The 14,430-nt window shown below is 35.9% G+C and overlaps 1 protein-coding gene across 3 annotated transcripts in view; it reads right to left on the bottom strand.

Moving 5' to 3' along the window:
- Positions 1–14,430, bottom strand: part of SPAG16 (sperm associated antigen 16) — a 749,410-nt gene that overhangs the window by 299,428 nt on the left and 435,552 nt on the right. The window lies entirely within an intron of this gene.

Raw genomic sequence — 14,430 nt, 5'->3', positions numbered from 1 at the left:
GCTTTTAAGTAACTTTATTTATAAATATATTTTAAAACTAGAGAAAAAGTAGAAGTAGGGTGACTAATAGAGTAGGTAGGAAGGTAGGCATGGGCAGGGGGAGGAGGAACAAGGAGGCCTCCACAGTTGACCCATTCTCGTCATCAACATCCTGTTGCAGACCCAATGAACCGAACCACCAGAACAAAGACTCAGGCTGTCTCAGACACACTAGAATGAAGGAAACGTGCAGGACGAGGCAGCTAGTCAGAGAAAAGGGAAACCACATTAAACAAGGCAGCAGGAAGAGGAAGGGGACAACCCATTTGTAATGCAGGATCTCAGCTCCAGCTCCCCCACACAAGAACACAGGACAAGGGGAGGCCAAAAAGGAATAACAACGAAGCCCTAGATAGGGGAGTCATACCACTATATCCTCGATGGTGGCTGGTCAAGATACAAAAGCAAACATCTACCAGTACCCCAATGAGGGGTCTTCCTGTACCCTAGTCTCACTGGTGGCCGGTCAAGACAGGAAGTAGGATCAACACGATCTGTAATCCACAATCCGCTTGCTAACCACACTTGCTAGCCGCAATCCACGCTTGCTAGCGTAGCCACAGCATTTATATTAGTGGCCAATGGCCAACTGGTTACAGCTAATGGCCAACTAGTTACAGTCAATGGCCATCCACTACCCGAGTCAGCACCCCTCTATGTGAGGTCGAGAGCCTGGAAACTGCTCTCTGGGACTCCATCCCTACACCAATCTACAGGATGACAGAGACATTGGGCTGCTCCCCACCTTGGGTGAGTCCATACCTACTTTCACTGATAAACTTTGCTTTTCGCCCTTCACCTAACTGTGTCTCTTGACTGAATTCCTTCTTTCAAGAAGACAAGAACTCAGGGAAAAATCATTGTTCCTGGTGATATAACTAATAATGCTGTGACCAGATGTGTCGAACTAAGTACATTTCTGATTACTAGTTAGTTAAGCTCTGATCGGTATAGCACTTTTTGTCTGAATTATTGATACCTTAATACAGTATGATAACTTATGCACTGTATGTGCTTCAGTGGAATTTGATTTACATTCATGTATTCTTCAATTTTTGCAATTCTTCATAAGTTCTGGTCCCTTTTTATTATGACTTATCTTTGTATGGGGACCGCTATTTGCTAAAGATTAGTGGCTAAAGGAAGGAAATTGAAATTAGGTTCTAATTTCTAATCATATTTGTTGTCTTCTACAGAAACATCTCATTAAATGTGTTACTGACTTGATCCCTTGATCCTTAAAGTACATCTCTTTTCCATTCTTGTATTTGAAAGTATAGATGTAGCTTGTTGCAAAACTCCTTTAGCTACTGGCTCTATAATAACTGTAAATGCTCCTGACCCCCTTACCAACCTCCACCTGACTCACTTCTGGCAATCTTATTTATCTCACAATAAAGTCCTGTTAGGATTTATGTTTCTAACCATGATAGAGTAACCAGTATTGTACTTCTCCTACCATAAACAACTATAAAATTACACAAATTATTTAAGGCAACTATTTTTTGGCATTGAACTAAACACAGTGCAGTATGGTAATCCTTGAGTGAAGGGGAAAACTCAACATGAGTTCTCTGACTTCCTTGTCTTTTGGCTTGGAAGTACTGTCCTACCATCAGCTACAGTGCTAGAACCCCAATAGACTGAAGTCTCACTGAGCCAAGAGGTAGTGAGGAGTCTGGGCCCCTGATATGCCTGGAATTTGCAGTTAGGGTACCTGAGAAAAGTAAGTTGCACTGGGAATGGCAGTAGTTTGTGTGGGGACTCACTATGAATTGTTGGTTAAGATCTAAAAGCATTTCTACAGAGTATGATTCCTTAAGGCCTAGGAGAGATTTCCTGCTCTGTGATTGAGAGCTGAATGGTGATACCAGACACCAGGCATGCTGGAAGGTTTTGGACTCTAATACCAACCAGAGTGGAGGAAACTCACTGAGTACATCCGACTTTCAGCTGAGACTGAGGAAAAGACCCACAGTAGAAGTAAGGGTCAAGGTCATGAATTAAGTTCAAAACCAAAGTAGACTTGTCTTACCCAAGAATAAAATAAGACCTAAAGGACAAAAATAATTTGCCTATAATTAAACTGACTGCTAAAACAGAATTCATTACCTTTTATAGAAAGACCACCTAATATAGACTCCCTACAATTTGCCATTAACAACATCCACCATGTAATTTTTTAAATAATTACTACACATGTTAAGAGGCAGGAAATGTGTGTGAGTGTGTGTGCACATTTATATCAGTGAATAATTGAATATCTATAGTGATCCTATTCTTTCATCAAGTATGTTTACCATACCTGCCTGGGTCAAATTGCATCCATCTTCTCAGATGGACAGATAACCTTTAACATTTGGAACAGTTATTCCATTATCATATAGTCTGCTTTCTAAAGACATGCAATACATAGTTGATGGAAGGTATTTTATGTTTAATTAAAAGGAAATATAAAGAAAAGGAAAAATATAGACGCAAATCCACTGAAGATTTAACAAAAACAGGAAAAAAAAACTAAAGGAATGAAGATAATTCCATTAAAGAAAGAAAGATATATGTGAACAGCACCAGGAAAATATTAAAGTACAGTTAATATTTTTAACCTCCTATGAGCTATTATTCAAATATAATTCCAATTCAATTATAAATTAAGCATTACTATTTGTAAGTAGTTGACTAGTGGGGATTTATATAAGGCTATATTTACTAAATAGAATAAACCTGAATAGGATTTTTATTATTTTTTAATTGAAGCATTTCAACCTATAAAGAATTATGCTCTTACTTTAAAAAAAATTTTTACAGAGTGCGCCAGTAAACTAAAAAAGTCTCCTATTTGCAAAATTTGATAGTATTTTTAAAGCAAATGCAACACTATTATATCTGTTTCATCACAATAAAAAATCTAGCAAATACAAATACACAGAAATGTATAATTTAGTAATATATGTCCTTACATATTTTATGCACCATTGGTAAAATACCGTGCACATTCACAATTTATATTCAGGCTTTGTCTGTTGTCATGAAAACCCAATTCAATTATTTGGGAGTATATTCATTTATGGTGGTAGAGTAGAAGGAGCAATTTCTCAGTGATAGATTAAAGCTCACATAACTTCCAAATGAAAAGGAAAAGATGTGACTTCGTATAGCTTAAGGGAAGAAAGAACTGCCCAAGGGGAAAGAAACCTGCTCAGGAGTCACCAGCTTAAGGTGTGGGGCTTCCAGGCAGACAAGCTGCAAGAGCAGGCTTGTGGGAGATTAATTAGCTGCCAGAGAAGGAAGTCCCATTCAGAATTCCTTTGCAAGGTGAAAATGGACTAAAGTGATGGAGCATGACAGCACCATAAGGAATGGAAATGATTTGCACATTTCCATCAAAAGCATAAACACTGAAGCCTGATGCAATTTTCTCTCTGTTGCCCTATCTGCTGTTTTCCTATCACTTTTTGTAGGAAGAAGTTCATAAGCAATAGCTTTCTTAACTCACCTCCTCCTTTTCCTTTATTTCCCATTGTCTCCTCTATTCTCTTTCCTTGCCCCCTTGATTTAATTTATTATTGTAGTAACTGAATGATGGATATTTCTCTGAACTTTCAATTTGCTGTAAAACAAACCTATCTATTCCTCTAGAGCAGTTACATTTTCATTTAAAATGTATTTCCTATACATATGTTAACTCAAAGAGGACACCATTTTAACACATACTTTTCCTTTGTAAGGCATTCAGTTTTAAGGATTTTATTTTTTAGTGTATTTGTTTTAACACTATTAATATTGGCTATAAAATTGTACCTTTAAAATTTCGGGCTTGTATGACTTTACAGATCAACAAAATGTGGTAAATAGAATTATGGCATACTTACAAAAAAGTGGCAGCAATATTTTAAAAAATAAATATGAAGAAAATGGCCAAAAATATATATCCTTGTTTTGAAAAAGCAAATTGCAATTCATTATCTTATTAACCCATAGTAATACCTGAATTTTAAAAAGTACTTATATAATTTATATAGTTAAGATACAATGAATGATAAAGTTTATCATGGGGTTTATCTGAAAAAAAAATTCTTTATGAAATACCTAAATCTAAGAAACTGACATAAACAAATGAAACCAACTTAAATCCTTATACTGCAATTCATAACATCTAAGTTCAGTGAGGGATTCCGCCCATCTCTTGGCTTATTTTTCAAATTTTATATATAGGCTAGTTTTAAAACCCACTAGGATTTTCAGCTCAGCAATGCAAAGTCCTCAAATGACAGCCACATTTTGACTACAAAAATTATTAAAATGTTAATAATAAGAGCCTTTTAATATTACCACAAATAATACAAAATCCTTCAACATGCAATAATTTCTTTTCTTTTTTTTTTCTGTGACTATGGTATTCAGTTGAACATTTAGTGGAGGAAGTGATATTTAAATAACATCTCCCAGAGAGTCTACCACAAGTTCTATCTGGAAGTTTCAAGTCACCATAATCTAATGTGAAATAATAATCTGTGATGTGGCCTGAGTGTCTCACCTAGGAAAGATCATGAACAGGTCACAGCTCCTGGACAAGGAAAGTTCTTGGCCAAAACCCTTGACGATAAACATACAATCTGCATATGTAAATGGTGGATATGTAAATAAGATAACTCTACCAGAGCTGAGGACTCATTCGGAGTACTCTCAAGTCCTCACTGGTTAAAAAGTCAACTGAATTGTGTTTGCACGGGTTGGGGGTGCAGGGAGACGTTATGAGGCTGGAGAGGTGCACACTGATAGCAGTCAGAAAAAAGTGAAAATTAAGCAGTAAATGGCTATAAACTGGGAAATGGAACAAATAAAAGGACCACAAACTGGAATGGCAATATTTTAATAAAAGCAAAGAAAATCACTCTTTATACTTCAACAGTTCCTATTAACATTGTAGTTTCAGCTGGAATCTATGGATTGCTTACTGTTCTAGGTAATTCACATATATTAACGACACCGTGATAACAACACGGTGAAGTACACTTGGCCCTCATTATTTGGAGCTTCCGTATGTGTGAATTGCCTACTTGCTAATGTTTATTTATAAACCTCACTTCCATGCTTTTGCAGGCATTCTCAGATATAGGCATGCACAGAAGGGCAGAAAACTAGAATCACATGATGCACATATTCCCCACTGAGGTCAAACTAGGTGAAGCTCTGCTTTCTTATTTCAAGTCTCATACCATGTTTCCCTGAAAATAAGACCAGGTCTTATACTGTATTTCCCCGAAAATGAGATTGGGTCTTATATTAATTTTTGCTCCAAAAGATGCATCAGGACTTATTTTCAAGGGATGTCTTATTTTTTCATGTACAGCAATCTACACTTATTCATGTACAAAGGTCTACATTTATTCAAATACAGTCATGTCATCTTCTTCTGGAACATCGTCGTAATGTAGAACTACCTAAATGCATCCGTCTGGCTGACAATCTTAACTGGGGATTATTTTAGGGGTACGTCTTATTTTGGGGGAAACATGGTCCTATAAACAGTGTCGTTTTTTAGTCTATTCATTGCCACATTTTTCACATTTGTGTGCTTTTTGTGGTGATTTTGGTGAGTTTGCTGTTTAAAATGGCCCTCGAGTGTGGTATTATCTAGTGTTCCTAAGAGCAAGAAGGTATGATGTGACATATGGAGGAAATAAGTGTGTTAGATGAGCTTTGTTCACACATGAGCTGTGGTGCTATGGCTGTGAGTTCAACGTTAATGAGTCAACAATATATATTAAAGAAGGTGCCTATAAACAGAAACACTCACAAAACAAGTTTATATATTGATCGATTGATGAAACAGCTTGCAGAAAACTAACCCTGTATTTCTCTTAGGAGCAATGATTTTGTATTCACCAATTCGGTGTTTGTGGTGACTATAAAACATAACTACTTTAAATAACAAGAACTAAACTGCACTTACAGTTTCCCCACTTTACAGATAAGAAAACCAAAATGGACAGAATCTAGGTAGCTGGCTCAGTTTTACTCAGGTAGTTAGTGATGGAAGCCATTTCCCCCTCCGCCCCAAACAGTTGGCCCAAGACTATGCACTTTTAACCACTATCTACACCATCTCCTTCACTGCACAGCATAATGCAATGCCAGCTGAGGACCTTGGGTCATCAGCCATTAATGAAATTATGCTTTGCAGGCAGAAAAATATAACATACATTTCACAGAGTTTCTTTAAGAAATAGCTACTATTTGAAATATTTCAGTGCTTGCAGTGAAACGTTATTTAGAAAATTAATTTCTGTCAGCCTATCCTCCCACAGTGCCAGAGAGATCAACTTTTATCAATTAGAAACATTTTTAAATTTAGGTAAAATGAATGTTATCTGGTCTGACATAGTGGCACACTGTAGTTAATTTGTACTAGTTTACAAGACAGTGGTACACATCTCTCTCCAATTCCACATTTAGTGACTTTACCTGGGTAATTTGAAATTTGTCATGGTGTCAGTAGTTAGACCACAGAAACTGGCAAATGCTACAAATCAGGGTGTTATTTTTCTGAGAGTTGGTTTACAAGCACACAGCAGCTGCCTAAACCTAATGCCCTTAGTTTAGCCATTATTTATTCACTTTGCAAATTTAAGATTTGTTTAAAAATCGCGTTTATCGTCTGATTACCTCTTGCATGTATTGACTAGAGTTTTCTTTGCATTCCCTATTTTATTTTGTTTTGTGTATTTCTTTATTTTTTAATCCAGCACATTTGATACAGTGGCTCATAAGAGTAAGAATGAATATGAGAATAAATAAATATGAGAATCATAAAAGTAAGAATAAATATGAGAATAAGTGCCTCAGTCTTAAGAATGTCAATAGCAAACGATTTCTTTAGTAATACCCTAACTCTTCCTTTACTTTCATAGCATAGGTGGGCTACCCGTCACCCTTATCTTCTAGGTAATTTTGTACCTACTACACAGATTTAAAATATTATTTCCCTGATTATTATTACAAAGGACAGAGAGGGCTAGAAGTGAAATGTCACATTGCTGAATTCGTTCACATGGTCTGAGTTTCTCAAGTTAAGAGACTAAGTAAAATGGTTACTTGTGCTTTAGAACCTGCATCTTATGATGTGGAATGATGAAAGACAATCCTTCATTTGCCTCAACCTTCTACCTGAGTAAGAAAGAGTGAAATCTCATAAGATTAAAAAATACAGTGCTGCTTTTTTATGTTCTGCAGTTAGATGACTTTTCAAGAGAACTTTTGATTCTAAAAATTCTGATTTAAAACTATCAAGGAACCATTTAATGTCTTGTTTTTTACATACAAAGAAAGTCGACATGGTTGTTTTGAAACATCTTTCTTGAAAATCGAGCTTTAAACAGAATAGGAAATATATTAGTTTTAAAGATAATTGTAATTACTGGTAATTGTAAATTAGTCAATGAATGTAACATTAAGTACTTTAAATCCATAAAACACTTCTGAAATCTTCTATTCAATTTTATTTCTACCCAATTCTTTAACATAATATGCTCACACGTAGCCACATTGACACATTTAAATCTTATAGCTCTTTTCCTTTCCATGCCAACCTCCTGAAAGAGATTTTAGTCAGAAAGAAGATATCCAGAGTGGGAAAATGACAAACAGCAAGATCTCTAGCCACAGCAGCTTGGCTCTAAGAGAGTAGGGAGCCCAGCAAGCATAGCAGAAAAGAGAAAGAAGAGCTGAAATGAGGGTGGGGGATCCTTAGATTATCCAGGAACTGGGTTGTTGTAAAAAAGAGATTTCAATGCAGGTGTTCACACTCAGAGTTTTCATTCCAAGGTCAGTATCTTCTGACCATAAAGAGGTGGAAAACTGCCTGGACCCGTGACACCCATCTGTCACATCATCCTGTTTGTTTCCTTCATAGCACCAATCACTAGGTGAAATTACCTTGATTGTTTTTGTTCTTGCACCATCTCCCACCCATCAGCCCTGCCTAGAGTTATACACTCCATGAGGACAACATTACTTCCCAATACTTAACCTCCAATCCAGTATCTTTCCCTTTGGACTTCATGTTAAAACACTGAATATATTATTTAAAAAAACAAACAAAAACTTAACTGAGCTCTATGTGGATTTCAATTACCTTAACAAAAACAAACAAAACAAAACAAATTGCATGATTAACACAAATGATCCAATAATTTTTTTTTTTAATTTTTCCCATCTAAAAGTAGAATCTTGTTAGCTTAAACTTCTGATCTTAGTTCACAGGCTTACTCTCAGCAATGAACCCTTCTTAGAAGTATTAATTTAAATCCTATGTCATGATCCTTGATGGTATCAATCTGCAAAAGGTCCCATTTTTGCACTGTGTTACTTTAAAATGTCAGTAAAAAAACAGCATGTTAAATGTTGTTTTATGTGAGAATAGCAACACTGGTAAAGAAAATGCTGGAAAACATTTTAAGCCTATCAGGAGACCTTCAGTTTTGCAACAGCATGTCTATAACGTTCCTTGCAACTTTATTTATCCTGTTGTTTCTGCCATCATCTGCCCAGAGTGACTTGAGGCAAAACAGAGAAATGAAAAGTTTGTATTTGGAATCTTAGTTCCCTATGTCTCTCTCATTCTGCTATGCCCATCTAACCCTTCTGAGTTGGAAACAAAAAAGTTTTATACTAATACTTCAGATAGAGTCATTTTCAACATCTAAAGACAAACGGTAGTACACTCTTATTCTTCTGTCCCTGGTGTGCCTTACTATTTCCTTCTCTTCTTACTCTTTAATAAATTCTAACAACTGTAAGCAAGGATAAAAGATAGGGATCATTGGCAGAGGTTATGTGAAACTCTAGAAGGAATACAATTAAACCCAGCTTGAACTTCCTAAGTCTGGATACATTTCTTTATGAATGTCCTCCTTAGAAGTGGAAGTACTGGAATGGTAAACACAATTGAAATACATATCGTTTATCTCAATCAGTCCAACTTCCCTGTTTACTTAAAGGATGCCCTCTTTTTTTTCCAGACCCCAGAGATTTCTACTTACCATACAAGAATATAAAATATATAGAACTATTTTTTTTTGATAGAAGACAAAAACTGAAAGGGCAAATAGCTTGGAAATAGCTTTGTAGAAGAGCTTCCTCATTACTTTCCTCTCTAGCATTTTAAGTGAGAGATCCGATGGCTTTATACCTGTCTTTATTCAATTATTTCTTTATCCTGAGTGCAGTGACCAGACATTCCAAATTTTCCTTACAGTTTTGATATTTTTATAATTTTATTATTTTTGATAAATATAATACATCAAATATAATGTCTTAAATATGATTTGATTTCCGTGCCTCTGAAATAGTTTACATGAATGATGCACAAATCAGACTAAGCTCTTTGTCAGAATTTAGCCATTGCGTATTTGCTTTAAAGCTGTCTTTTAGAATGAATTTCGTTAGCACCAGGGTGCCTGGTGATACCGATGTGTGAAGCTAATCCTCTATGACAGTGTAATTTGTTAAAATATTAATCTGCATCACATTCCTGGTGTTTTCCTGCTAATCCCTTAGTTGAAGCAAGGACACAGACTTTGTAATCCCTTGACTATGCAATGTTGGATGGACAGATAGTAGAAACTACGTGGAGACAAAGGTATTTCTCATCATTTGTAAAACTCTAAACTGAAACGAGTTATCTCTGAAGGGAAGGGAAAGCTGCTGGGAAGCTTTTAAAGATGAGGAGAGAGAATGGGAGGGATTTCCTTGAAGTGGGCAGGGTGCAGGGATACTTGCCACGTTCTGTGATAAGGAATGTTATATCACCCATTGCAGTGCCTAGAGAAGGTGGCCACATGGCAGAGGGAAAGGCCGCATGGTTCTTCATGGGAAGGACCTAGTCCCAGGCCCAAGGCTCACGATTTGTCCACAAATACCCCATGTATGGCACTAAAGTAACAGACATCACCATAAAGCTGGGAGAGTGGGCAGTAGGTTGAAAACAATTGACTAGAAAAGACTCCTGATGACTAGGAGTGAATAAGGCCCTAGATTACTGGCACAACTCTAGGGAAAGCATGCACTAAGGATGCCTACATCAGAATTTCCAGCTAGATTTACAAGAGACTCAACTCCAAATTATCTTGACTTCTAGAAAGCAAGGAAATGAAATGTTTCCTCCACACCTGATTGTAGGCAGTGATTCATACGCAGTGGTTATAAACATATCCATCATACAATTAAAAGTAATTCCATATATGCTATTCATGACAGGGAGACAGAGAAGTTGGGAGGGCTGACATCAGTCTTTTCTATGCCACAACATGAGTGCCTCCATGGTCCTCTCAAACCCTGGATCAGCTTTCCCTGACACTCTGTGCTTCCTTGAGGCATCCCTAGGCTCTTCCGCCATGCACACCCAGCTGACAATAGTCCATGCTCTTCCCCAATTCTCTAAGGGTTTTTGCTGCTGTTTTTAATACATATTTATACTTAGTAGCTTTTCCACCTCATAATTCTTAGGTCAGGCTATGATGAGCATCTAACTAATTTAATAAATTAATCCATGCTAATGAAATGAGAAGGATACATGAGAAGACTTCCTTTAAACTAGCATCCACCCTTCCATTTCTCTTGGGGCCATTCCACCAGAGAATATTTTTAATAGTTACTGTCTAAATATAATAATCAATACTATACAAAAACCATAACAAAGTTGTTTCTATATTTTTCTTCCGAGAGAAATTATTCTAATTGCAGGAATCTTATTCTAAGAAAAGAAACAATTAAGATAGTAAGCTGGTAGGAAAACAGATATTCAGGGTCACAAAGGACCTTGTAATACTATTTAAACTGTATGATTAAGTCAATTGTCTGTGTTTAGATCTGCTCTTAATTATGGAAATAATTTTGCTACTTTGATATCTTTAAACAAAGTATATCTATTTCATTTCCTTTATACTACAATTGCAATATGGAGAGCGAAATTCAAAATAGAGGTCACTTAACAAAAGCAGCTATTAGTATGTAAGCCAATTAGTCAGATCTGTCTCAGATTCTGTGAATGGAAGCACATGCTTTAATAATAATAATAGTAATTATTTTCTATTTGCACCTTAGTATTCTAAACAACTTAAGAAAAATTGTTTTCTCTCTTTGAAATATCTACCCAAATAATAGCTGGATTGAAGAGATATGACTTCTAAAAGGTTCTCATTTTTGATCTGTAACTAACTAGTAAATGAAACTTTGATCATTTGATTGATCAGAAAGAATTAACTATGAAAGAAATGATTTGATCTAGTAAAATCTAAAGAATATTTTAAGAATCTATTTTCTTGCCTCCACTTTATTTATTCAATCCCCTGTACCTTTTATATTGAAACTGAAGGTCTCTCTTTTCCTGGTCATTCTTTTACCAGTCCATTAAAATGCATCACCTGGTGTGTGTTTCTCACCATTATTACAATGAATTATATATTAGGGATCACTGCATTTTACTGCCACCATGATGACTACTCATATCTCCTCCCCATAAATCACACAAACACTGAACTAATTAATGCTTTAAAGAAAACTACCATCTGTAAACAATATATTAAACCATTTGAAAAAATACACACATGCTTTTCTTTATCCGTATTTATAATATCATGTTGCACTAACTTCTCTTAACTTCACCTGCTCTTCGTGCATCATAAATTGATTTATTAGGATCTGAATACATTGTTAGAAAAGTTCTACAGGATTGTACAGATTATTATAAAGATATATTATTACCTTGCTTGTGTTGAGAGATTGTCACCAACCTAAAGATAAGGATCATAAACAGAATAATATCTATCTGTATCCCCCACCTACCATGTGCCTTTTACCTCTCAGATGTGACGTGTTCAAATCAGGGACAGAATTTTGCAGTGAGGACCCATATATAAACACAGTAAAGTGACCAGATTAAGATATTAAAACGCCAGTTTGTTTTATGAGGTTATAAATATGTCCTATCACGTCTTTCCATTTTATCACCTCTATTTTATTTCTTGGTAGATGCACACAAGACATAGACAATTACTCATGTCAAGAATTTAAAACTACCATCATTTCACTAAAGAAAGACATGCTATTTTTTTCTTTACTATATCTTTGGATTCAATATTTTTCTTGAATAAAACCTAGATTATATGTGAGAAAAGATTGTTTTCTTATTAAGCATTAGCTTTCGTAAAAAGCAATGGATATTTATGTAATAGTTCTTTCAATTAAACTTGGAGTTCCCCTGCTTTACGGCCTCGACCTGGAACTGGACTCAATATGGTACAGTTTCCAGAACAGAAATTAAATACAGTATGTGGCTCTAGGGCAGTACCATTAAAATTATGCTATAGGGCACTTTGTTTTGAATGTATATTTTTTCTTAAGAAACCATAATCAGCACATTATTTATACTGATGCAAATGACATACTCACAATACCGTGTTTCCCCGAAAATAAGACCTAGCCGTCCAGATGGCGGTAGTCCCATAAAAAATGACTTCAGCTATTCCATTGAATCATATAAATATGGCAATATCTTCTGCACTGTGTGGTTGGGCTATTGACCTTGAGGCTTCCTGTTCGTAAGAGTGGGTCTGAAAAGACCGACTCCTGTCAGGCAATCACTTCCTCACAAATTGTGAAAATAAATAAATACGCCTATACATTCTGTCCTTTGAGTGTTAGCAGCAGCTGTTACCTGCAGAGTACCGTTCCCTGGAAGCTGTGTGTTAGTTACATGCTGAGCATACGCTTCTGTTTAAATGAGGCACTGAAGCAGCTCAAACTTTGCTTGCTTCAAGACAACATAATCTGCTTCTGCTTGTGCCTGTCACTCTTTAGCTCATTATGTTGCTGTTAGTTTTGCTTGAAGTATTTCGTTCATCCTTTAGGTATGGCCACCCTCCTTCAAATAGTCACATCATTGTTTTCTTAAGCAGGTGCCATCCATTTTCATTACATGACTGGTCAGCACAGCTGAAAGTTGATAAGGATGACGTATATGCCTATTAGATATCTGGATTATGAGGCTGACTTTTATATGACTTTGTTTTATTATTTATATATAGCATCATTTATACACGGTGGGAATATCAATCAATGCATATAAGTGTGTCAATGATTCCCAACAAATCTTTTCTTTTTCAGGCTTATATAATTAGCACTCATTATGTTCAGCTAAATAACTTACTATGCAATTTTTGCACCTACTAGTTGGTACTAGTCTGATTAATTACTTCATACAGTAATTCTTAATTCTATGAGCTCTAATGGTCACTCTGAAAAACAAATATATAAAGCTCCATCTATTATATTGAAATGAAAGTAATAGATACTAATGATTTTTAAAAATCAATACATTGTCCTAACTGTAATATAAAAAGAAATAGAAAGTAAACAATTTGTAACAAAGTGATGTGTTTTTCAAAATATAAATGCTCAGGCCCAACTATACTAGGACACATAATAATGGAGCCAGATGCTCACACCTGTATTGCAGAATCATTATGATTGAAATGCCATCAATGCAAACTGCTAAGGCATACTGTCTAGGAGACTCAAATTCAAGGTATCTTACTTACTGTCTATGAGGTAGTTTTCTACAATAATAATCAACTCTTGGTAAAGTTCTGATAAAATTTACTTAAATATGCCTTTGATTTACAAAACAGTTGCATTCCTGAAAAACAGTATATAACTAAAACTTAGTAAACACTTTGTCTTTATTTGTATTGTGGAGTTGAGTTCTAGGCAAAAAATATAATTTAAAAAGAATTATCAACAGGATTTTTCTTCAACTTCATGAATACTCATATACCTGGGGGCATTTGGAAGTCATATAGTACAGAAAACTTTTTTTTCACTGTACACGACTGTCCTACTTGGCAAGATATATGGCATGCCTGGTGCCATCCATTTCATGCCAGTAGTGCCCATCGATCTTTGAAACAAGAAAAAACACTTGGTGCATTTTCAAAACGTCCCTTTGGGAGTGGTACTGCCCTGGTGAACCACTGACTTGAGGATTACATTGACTTTGCTATTTGTTCTTACTGGTCAATGCATTGCCCCGAAAAGAAGACTTTGAAACCCATCCCTTGAAGTTTCCAGGAAAGCCAATTTTGTATTTATTATTGCTCTCCTTTAAATCAGTCTAAAATAGAAACTGGTTGCAGTTGGGTGTGTGTCTTATAATTATCCCAACTCCGTCCAATAGTTGGAGCACCGAGAAGAAGTTGGCAAAGTAGCGTGAGACGACTGAGGAGGCCCAGGAGGCCCAGGATGTGGGAAATGTATGGAGTTGGATGAAGAAATGGAATGTGAAGATGCCAAACCAAAGAAATGTGGGAGCTGGAGGGTTTAGAGAAGGAA

This window comes from Rhinolophus sinicus, chromosome 17 (genome assembly GCF_057876585.1).
Source record: "Rhinolophus sinicus isolate RSI-liver-muscle chromosome 17, RSI-T2T, whole genome shotgun sequence".
Taxonomy (NCBI): Eukaryota; Metazoa; Chordata; class Mammalia; order Chiroptera; family Rhinolophidae; genus Rhinolophus; species Rhinolophus sinicus.
This window is presented reverse-complemented; position numbering and strand designations above follow the sequence as displayed.